Source organism: Leptinotarsa decemlineata, unplaced genomic scaffold (genome assembly GCF_025532065.1).
Source record: "Leptinotarsa decemlineata unplaced genomic scaffold, Ldec_3_MD MMD2_tig00001393_RagTag_RagTag, whole genome shotgun sequence".
Classification (NCBI taxonomy): Eukaryota; Metazoa; Arthropoda; class Insecta; order Coleoptera; family Chrysomelidae; genus Leptinotarsa; species Leptinotarsa decemlineata.
The window spans coordinates 11960678-11969075 of NW_027412562.1; the positions used below are offsets into that span (position 1 = coordinate 11960678).

The 8398-nt window shown below is 32.9% G+C and overlaps 1 long non-coding RNA gene across 2 annotated transcripts; it reads left to right on the forward strand.

Moving 5' to 3' along the window:
* Window positions 1-457: 457 nt before the first annotated feature.
* Window positions 458-7805, forward strand: LOC141482531 (uncharacterized). Of its 2 annotated transcripts, XR_012465580.1 has the most exons (6): window positions 458-1827; window positions 2028-2234; window positions 2305-2397; window positions 2638-2828; window positions 3294-3394; window positions 3909-7805. It is a non-coding gene; the product is annotated as an uncharacterized lncRNA (long non-coding RNA). The 2 variants fall into 2 exon arrangements; XR_012465579.1 differs by having other exon boundaries at window positions 3294-7805.
* Window positions 7806-8398: the final 593 nt, after the last annotated feature.

Below are 8398 nucleotides of genomic sequence, written 5' to 3' on the forward strand. Positions count from 1 at the left end.
CCTGATTATTTGAATTCAACTGATTTAAAAGGACCAAAAGATCAATATCTTGACCTACAACAATGACAGTTTTATTAGTATCTCTGGCAATTTCTATCGAGGTCTTAATTATGTCGGCATTAAGCATCTTCTTCTACTCGTTTACAGAAAAACCCGTGACTTTAATTCTCCCATTGAAGTTTTTATTTTATTCTTGTTATTTTCGTTAGATACAAATTTTTCTTGCAAAAATGGTATTTGGTATGGTTTGGATAATCAAACTCTGAAATATTGTATGAGGTTTTTCTACGACTACGTTCTCCTTTTTTAGTTGGAGCTGCTGATAGGGGAGAGTGTTGTACCTTTGGGCGCTTGTACCTCTGGACACTGTCGTTAAAATTGTTGTTTTCACCGTACTGGAACGAAATTTTGCTTCAACGTTTTGCTATTGACCACTAGAAGTCGGTACAATAGTTTCGCTTCATAAATATAAAGACTCTGGAATTTAGTTAGGCTTGTGAATTTTTCGTGTTAAAAGTGAATAATTAGCTAAAACATAAAGAGTCGGTGTGTTACAGAGTTGTGGCTGGTTTCATCTATAATTTCCCAAAACTTGTGTTCACCAATCCATAAAATCAACATAACCTGAGAACAAAAATGTTTTTCCTAGTAGTAAATATTGTTGTACCTTGGGACATTCCGTTTGTTGTACCTTTGGCCTGGCCAAAGGTACAAATAGACAAAACATTTCACCTTTTTCTAATTTATCTGTAGGTAATTCCATTGGAAGTAGACATTGAAGTAAGGCGAAATCGGCAATGAATTGTGTTCAGTGGTCTCTTTGCTTTAGTATGCACCGCTGCATTAAGTAAGGCAATTTTTATCAGTCGTGTGATTTATTAGCCTCATTGCACTCGGTTAATAAACTTTACAGCATTGAACTTTATTACTTTTTAACTTGAATAACAAGTGAACTGACACCAAGCTTCTTTTCAGAAACTCGAGGCTGCAAGCCTGGCAAGGTGAACCCATGGACGTAGAAAAATAAATGGACTCAGTTATTCACCTCATTAAATGAAGCCGGTGAATGGGAGCATTCTAAGATCACGATGTGGATATGGACGTTGCCATATTGAATTCGTGATAATTCTTTAATATCACCAATGCTGTGCGGAACTTCAAAACTAACAAATTACATTCAACAGCATGGAGTTATGACCTCTATCATGAGGTTAAAATAGACATCAAACATTTCAGAACCTAAACTAGTGCCACATTCACTTCGATAACATTTGTCATTACCATATAAATCGGCACAGTTCGTTACAAGTGAACTCGTGGCAACACTGTCGAATTTGTCGTTTGGAAGCCTACTACCTGCCTTGCAGTGATGCCAATTTGCCAGTAATTACTGCATTTGCAAGTAATCCGATTATTCAGAAACTAAAATGCAGTAATAAAGATATGCAAGGAATTTGTAAGGATTTTCGATATTCTGCAAGGATTTTGATATTGTTATATTTAGTGAGAGAGAGAGAGAGAGAGAAAGAGAAACAGTTGATTGAATAGAATAATTACATCGGCGACAGGTTGGTATGCATTTTGTACAATTCCCATTGGCAACACTGCTGCCTTGTTCTGTTTGTCTATGTTATCCTCGAGTGTTTACTGTTTCCCTCCACTTCGTGTTGACATAGTTTGGTTTGTGATATTTATTGAAAATAGTGAATTTTTTACTGTGTTTGGTTTATATATAGTTAAATTATAGATATAAACTAATAATGGTGCTTTACTGTTGAGTTTGCAAGCAATCCCAATGTTCTAACAAAAAATTGACCTTACATATAGGTGAGTGAATGCGGGTTTTTGCTCATAGGCGTCACAATGAGTTTCGAATTGCTATAGATAGGTACTTCAAAATGAAACCGAAATTCATTTTGCATGGCACGCAGTGAAATGCAATGTTTTCAGATGAAAACATTTTAAATAAACAAATGTTAATAATTTCTATCTACACGTATTAATGAATAAAGAGCAAAAATTTTCAGATTTCCAACTGATGCCAATAAAAGAGCAGTTTGGTTTGAGAATTTGGGATTGAAGCAATGCTCCGAAAATACATTGAAGTGTGCAAGAATTTGTTCCGTTCATTTTGAGAGAGAAGCGTTTGAAGTGAAACCCAGTGGAAAAATATTCCTGAAAAAAGGTGCCCGTCCTTTGTCTTTTAATCAAGAGTATATTCCTCCAACCTCAAGGTATAGTAATCATTCAACAGTTATCATTTTCTAACAATATTTTTTCGTAACATAAATTAACTTTTTTCAGAAAGGATGACTCATCTACAGATTCAACAGATACAGCTTCAGAAAACAATTTTTTGAAAGTTGTCAAGTCTATTGATGGCCCTCCACTAAAGAGGTAAGAACAAATCCAGGTGGTGTAACATGAGTGAGGCTCATTTTTATAACTATTTCTGGTCCTGGTATTGTGCTAATAATCAAATAATGATCTTTTATGCTCACGGAATTTTGTACTCTTAGTGCTAAAAAAAATATCAAAGGAAAACTGAATTGGTTCTAATGTTTCCTGTGGGATTTTGAAACTAATAGTGTTTTCCATTTAGAAATTGGCCCAATCTGAGCATTCTATAATTTTTAGATTAAGAAGCAATGTGCAGACTCATCAGACCGAAATATCTTATAGTCTGACTCCAGAAATGGGCACACATTCAAAAGGAGACTATGTATTGATTCTAGCTCAGAAACATTGACTGCATCAGAAACTGAACTAATCCATAACTTAGTCACAGAAAAGGAAACAGACTTGCCCACAAATTTGCAGAAGAGAAAGTAAGTGAAAAATAATCTAACAGAGAAATAGTTTTATGAAGTTATCACAATCAATGGGTTAGCTGTATTTGTAAGCTAATTTTAACCACGATTCCCAAATCTGTATCCGTCAATAGTAACAATATGCATTCAATAATAATAATAATGATTTTAGTTCATTTTGATATTCTAGGCCAGTATTTTTCTGCTTGTAATTTCGATGTAAATTAATTATTGTTGATATTTGCAGTCTAATCTTATAGTTTTCCAGAATATTCAGAATTCATGTTCTTTGACATGTGCATGCTTGTGCCGGTGCACAAAATAACAGCTTGAACATTATTATTATTATTCTTTATCAATCCCAAGAAACATGATGTTCATACTAGGGAAATAATACTAAATTAATAAACTTCAATATAACAATTTGAAAAAATGATGAACAGTTTTTGAAAAAAAACTGAATTTTATTTATATTCATTTCAGAGCTCCTGATGACCTAGCTACCAGTGACAAACTTGAATTCACTGATAAACCATTTGAAAGCTAAATCTTTGGTCAGTGAAGATTGTGAAAGTTCATTGAGAGTGAGTTAATAAGGTTTCAATCCGTTTCACTACCACAACAAATTGTATGAAAATTATAGATTTTTGTAGAGTTGATTGCTCATGAACTTCTTTGCCGAGCAGAAAATATGATAATGATAATGAAATAGTCATCTTTGATGTCATAAGGAAGTGATTGAAAAATTTTCGGTGCTATAATATGTAGCGCATTATGCGATATATTGGGTTTTGTGTTTATTTTTTTCTATACACTTCATATCAAGTAGCATTATGGGTACAGTTTAAACATATACAAAAACTCCTTTTTTTTCCACTAACTCTAAAATTTTTATTTTGTTTATCATCTCAACAATCTGTGAAGGAATTGAAACAAAAGTTTTCTTTTATGAAAAAAGCTGCAAACAGCTTATGAACTCGTTGTTTGCATTGCAAAAACGAGCAATCAGAAATATGTGCGGTAAGAAATGGAATGAACCGTGCAGACCCCTTTTCATAAAAAACGAAATTTTAACTGTATTTTCCTTATTAATTCTAGAAACGTCTTATCTGGTACATAAAAATAAAAGTTCCTTCCAAAATGAAAAAAGTCACTGTACTAGACAAGCACATCGTCTCAAGCTGCCCATTCCAACATCCACCCTAGTTAAAGATTCTATTGCGTTCACGGGAATAAAAATATATAATAAGCTGCCAGCTACCCTGACTAATAGTGTGAATCAAGCGAAATTCAGGAGGGACTTGAAGGTTATCCTAGCAAGGAAAGGGTATTACTCTCTTGAAGAGTTTTTTGAGGATCGTCTAGAGTTTTGAGGAGTGTGTTTTTTATTGCCTCATTCATCGTTTTTTTTATATTATTATATATATTCCCAACTAACTGCTATATTTTAACTTTTATTTATCATATGATAATTTCACAAAAAAACTGTTTTCAATTAACAATCTCACTCTATGTGAAGTTATTTTAGTTGTATAAATCTTAGATTTTAAGCCCTAATTTGTTTATCTACAAGATTGTTCAATCTTTCAGATAATAAATGTATATCTCTCTATGAATAATCGACTCATTCTGAGAAGTTGAAAGTTACAACAACTTACTATTTTATGTTCTTTTGAATTATAACAAATCATGTGATAACAACTTTTTGATCTTCAAAGATATCTAGCATATTTTTTGTTGCAGGCTTCTATGTCAGAGTCAACATCTGAACTTTTCAAAAGGATGCTTAAGGGTCCCAGAACTCAAAAATATACACCTGCACTTAGATCATTTGCTCTAACTCTGAACTTTTATTCTACTAAGGCATATAATTATGTTAGGACGACATTCAATAATTCTTTACCGCACCCGACAACTTTATCAAAATAGTACCAATCAGTTGATGGTGCTCCTGGGTGGACAAAAGAAGCGTTAACAGCATTGAAACTGGAAGTTGATGCAGCTAAACAAAAAAAATGTGATATTATTTGTAATTTAATTTTTGATGAAATGTTCATTCGAAAACAAGTTGAATGGACTGGCTAAAAGTTTTGTGGGTATGTAGATATTGGTACTGATTTGGATAGCGATCAACTTCCTGAAGCTAAAGAAGTGTTGGTGTTTATGCTAGTTTGTTTGAACAGTTGTTGGAAAATACCTGTTGGATATTTTCTCTTAGATGGTCTTTCTGGATCTGACAAAGCTGGTCTTGTTAAGAAATGTTTAGAGTTGGTTGATGAAACTGGGGTAATTGTGTCCTTTATAACATTTGATGGTACTGCAGCCAATTTCAAGATGGCTTCAATTCTGGGAGCAGATTTCAATGTTTCACCAATGAAAACTCATTTTAATCATCCTGTTACGAAGGAAAAGGTATATTTATTTCTAGATCCATGTCATATGATAAAATTGGTAAGAAATTGTTTGGGATCTTATAAGAACTTGGAAGACTCTGATAAAAATCAAGTCAGTTGGGATTATTTTGACAAATTAGTTAACATTCAATATAATGAGGGGTTACATGCTGCAACAAAACTGCGAAAACGTCACATACTGTGGACTAGAGAAAAAATGAAAGTCAAAATCGCCACACAAACGCTAAGTAAAAGTGTAGCAGATTCTTTGATATATCTATGTAAAGATTTATTACTGCCTGATTTCCAAGAAGCGGAAGCAACTGTATCGTTCGCCCGTTACTTCAATGATTTATTCGACATTTTCAATGCAAAAAATAGATTTGCTAAATATAATTATAAAAAACCTTTGTCTCCTGTAACGAGTAAGCAATTTTTCGATTATCTTAACATTATTAGGGAATATATATTGCATCTGTCTACAAGAAAAGTTGAGGTATTGAAATCAAAGAGAAAACCTGGTTTTTTAGGATTTCTTATTTGTATAGAGCGCCTCAAAGACCTTTACAAATCTTATGTCGAATCTGGAAAACTGAAATATATTCTAACTTATAAATTATCCCAGGATCATGTTGAATTGTTCTTTGGAGCAGTTAGAAGTCGTGGGGGATTCAATAACAATCCAACTGCTAGACAATTTGAGGCAGCTCATAAAAGGTTGATAGTTCATTCAGAAATAAAAGCTGGAGATACGGGAAATTCTTTGAACTTAGATGCAACCTCGATATTATTTTGTAACAGTGGTCGAGTTACCATCAGTGAGAATTGGGGAGAGAAAGTCTGCTACGACAAAATAATGGTGGGTTAAAGAAAATTAGACAGTCAAATTGTAAATTCAATCAAAAGGTGAATATTATCTTCTTACTAATTACTTCAGTAACCCATCTACTCTTGAAATTATAAAGAAATACCGTTTTGTGATTGTCATTTTGTACCTTCAATATGATAGAACTAGAATAGATCAAAATACTCAATTAAAACATTGTTCCTTTTTCCTCTTTTTTTATTTATTAATTTTCAACAGTTTTTTAAAAGAACCGACTTTTTCAAGTAATTATATTCATTTCGAATACAATGAAGTTTTCCTGTAATTGATATCGGAAATATCTATAATCTCTAACAATAATTGATGAATAGATCTCTGAAGTTTTCATAAGTATATAACATTTTGCATATTTTCGTTTACATTGCCCATATTGAATTTATTGCGTGCGCCACTGTCGTTGGAGGGTATGTCACAGTCTATCGCAAGATTCCTCCTTCCCCGTAACCCGCTCGCCACCGAAACGAGCGGCTTCAAAACATTCTGTGTTGAAGGTATTGGTTTGCCGAGTCCATATATTTTTCTACGTCCATGGGTGAACCAGTTTCAACAAAGAAAAAATCCAAGGTTTCTTTAACAACCTTAAAACAATAATGTCACGCTATAAGTGTTCCTCTGCCAATATCTATAATTTAGATGAAACCGGAAATTCTTCAGTCCATGCACCACCGAAACTAATAGCCTTAAAAGGTGTAAAGCAACTGGGTAGTATGACATCAGGAGAAAGTGGGATCAATGTAACTATGATTGCTGCGGTTAATGCCATCGGTAACCATGTGCCGCCCATGTTGATATTTCCTCGCGTGTGTTTCAAAGACCACATGTTACATGGTGCACCACCGGGTTCAATTGGATGGACGAATTCATCAGGATGATCAAACGTAAATTGGACAGTAAAAAGAATATTGCACACTGCGTTGCCAAGATAGTTGAGGTTTTAGATGACGAATACTTAGTCAAATATTTAAAAACAGTTAGTAGAAATAATTAATTTGTGTATTCAGATAAGGAGGTCGCTTGTGTCTCCGAAGGAGACATAAAATAACTGCCTTCACCAGATTTGGTTGGAACATCACAACGCCAACAAAATATGATGTCCTTTAATGTTAAATTTGATATATACAATGTAAAGTAATCATGTTTGGCATCTTATAATTGATGCAATAAATAATATTTCATTAGTTTGTGTTGTTTATTCTAAATTGAAGGCAATTTGTCTTCTGTTCACAGGTACAACATAATATGGACAAAGGTACAACACAGTGTTGTACCTTTGGACGCCCTGTCGAAAAAAAATTTCAACTTTTTTTTCAAAAGGTAACTGAAACGAATCCATAGACGTATACTTTGTGATTTATAGATAAAGGTTGTATTTAGTTCTGTGTGCTTCAATGGTCGCTATAATGCAACTCTTGAACATTTTGAGTCAATCGACATGAAATTTGCCCATAGGTACAACACTCTTCCCTACTGTTGTGACAGTAACTGATTTTTCAATTTCGGGGTGCCCACCAAAAACATTATAGATGCTTGCTGCGTAATGTTTTTCTACATAACGGAAATATTTATCCATGATCTTTTCCACCGTTTCATTTTTCTGCAAATTACTTTGTGCAGTAAAAATCCTGATGTCTTATTGAATATTATCTTTATTAACTTATTTGTTTGTTGATTATAGTACTATATTTCGATTTACAATTTTTTCGTTTATCAATGTAACATGGAAACTTATGTTTTATGAGTAATCAAAGTGTAAATTTTAATAGATAGCTCAAAATCCTACATGATGATTAAAAAAAATATTTGAATTTGAGTTTTACTCGATTTTCTGCCTTTGCTGAGAACATTTACTAGGGTAATGTATATTTTTTACACCATCAGAAAGTACAGTTTTCAACTATCAAAAATCACTCTGACTTTTTAAAAACAGCCGATATTGTGACGCGAGATTTTTTTATTGAAAATTAGGGTGCTTTTTTGATTATTAAGTCAAAATAAGGTGAAAAAATGAATATTTTATATCAAATAAATTACAATGTATTTGAGATATGAAAAGTTAAGTTTTCACCAAATTTCGTACAAAAATTTTTCTTCAAAAATATAAAATTAAAAAACCAAAAACTTGGTTATTTGAATTTTTCACATACATTTTGAGGTTATATAAAAAATTGTGAATACAAAAGTTTTAGATCTTTTTATTTCCTACAACTTCCCTTAACTTTTATTCATAGAGATAAACCATATTTTACCCTTGAAAACTCACCCCTCCTCACTTCCCAAACTCAGATCACCCGTAATTTATTTTTCCTTTC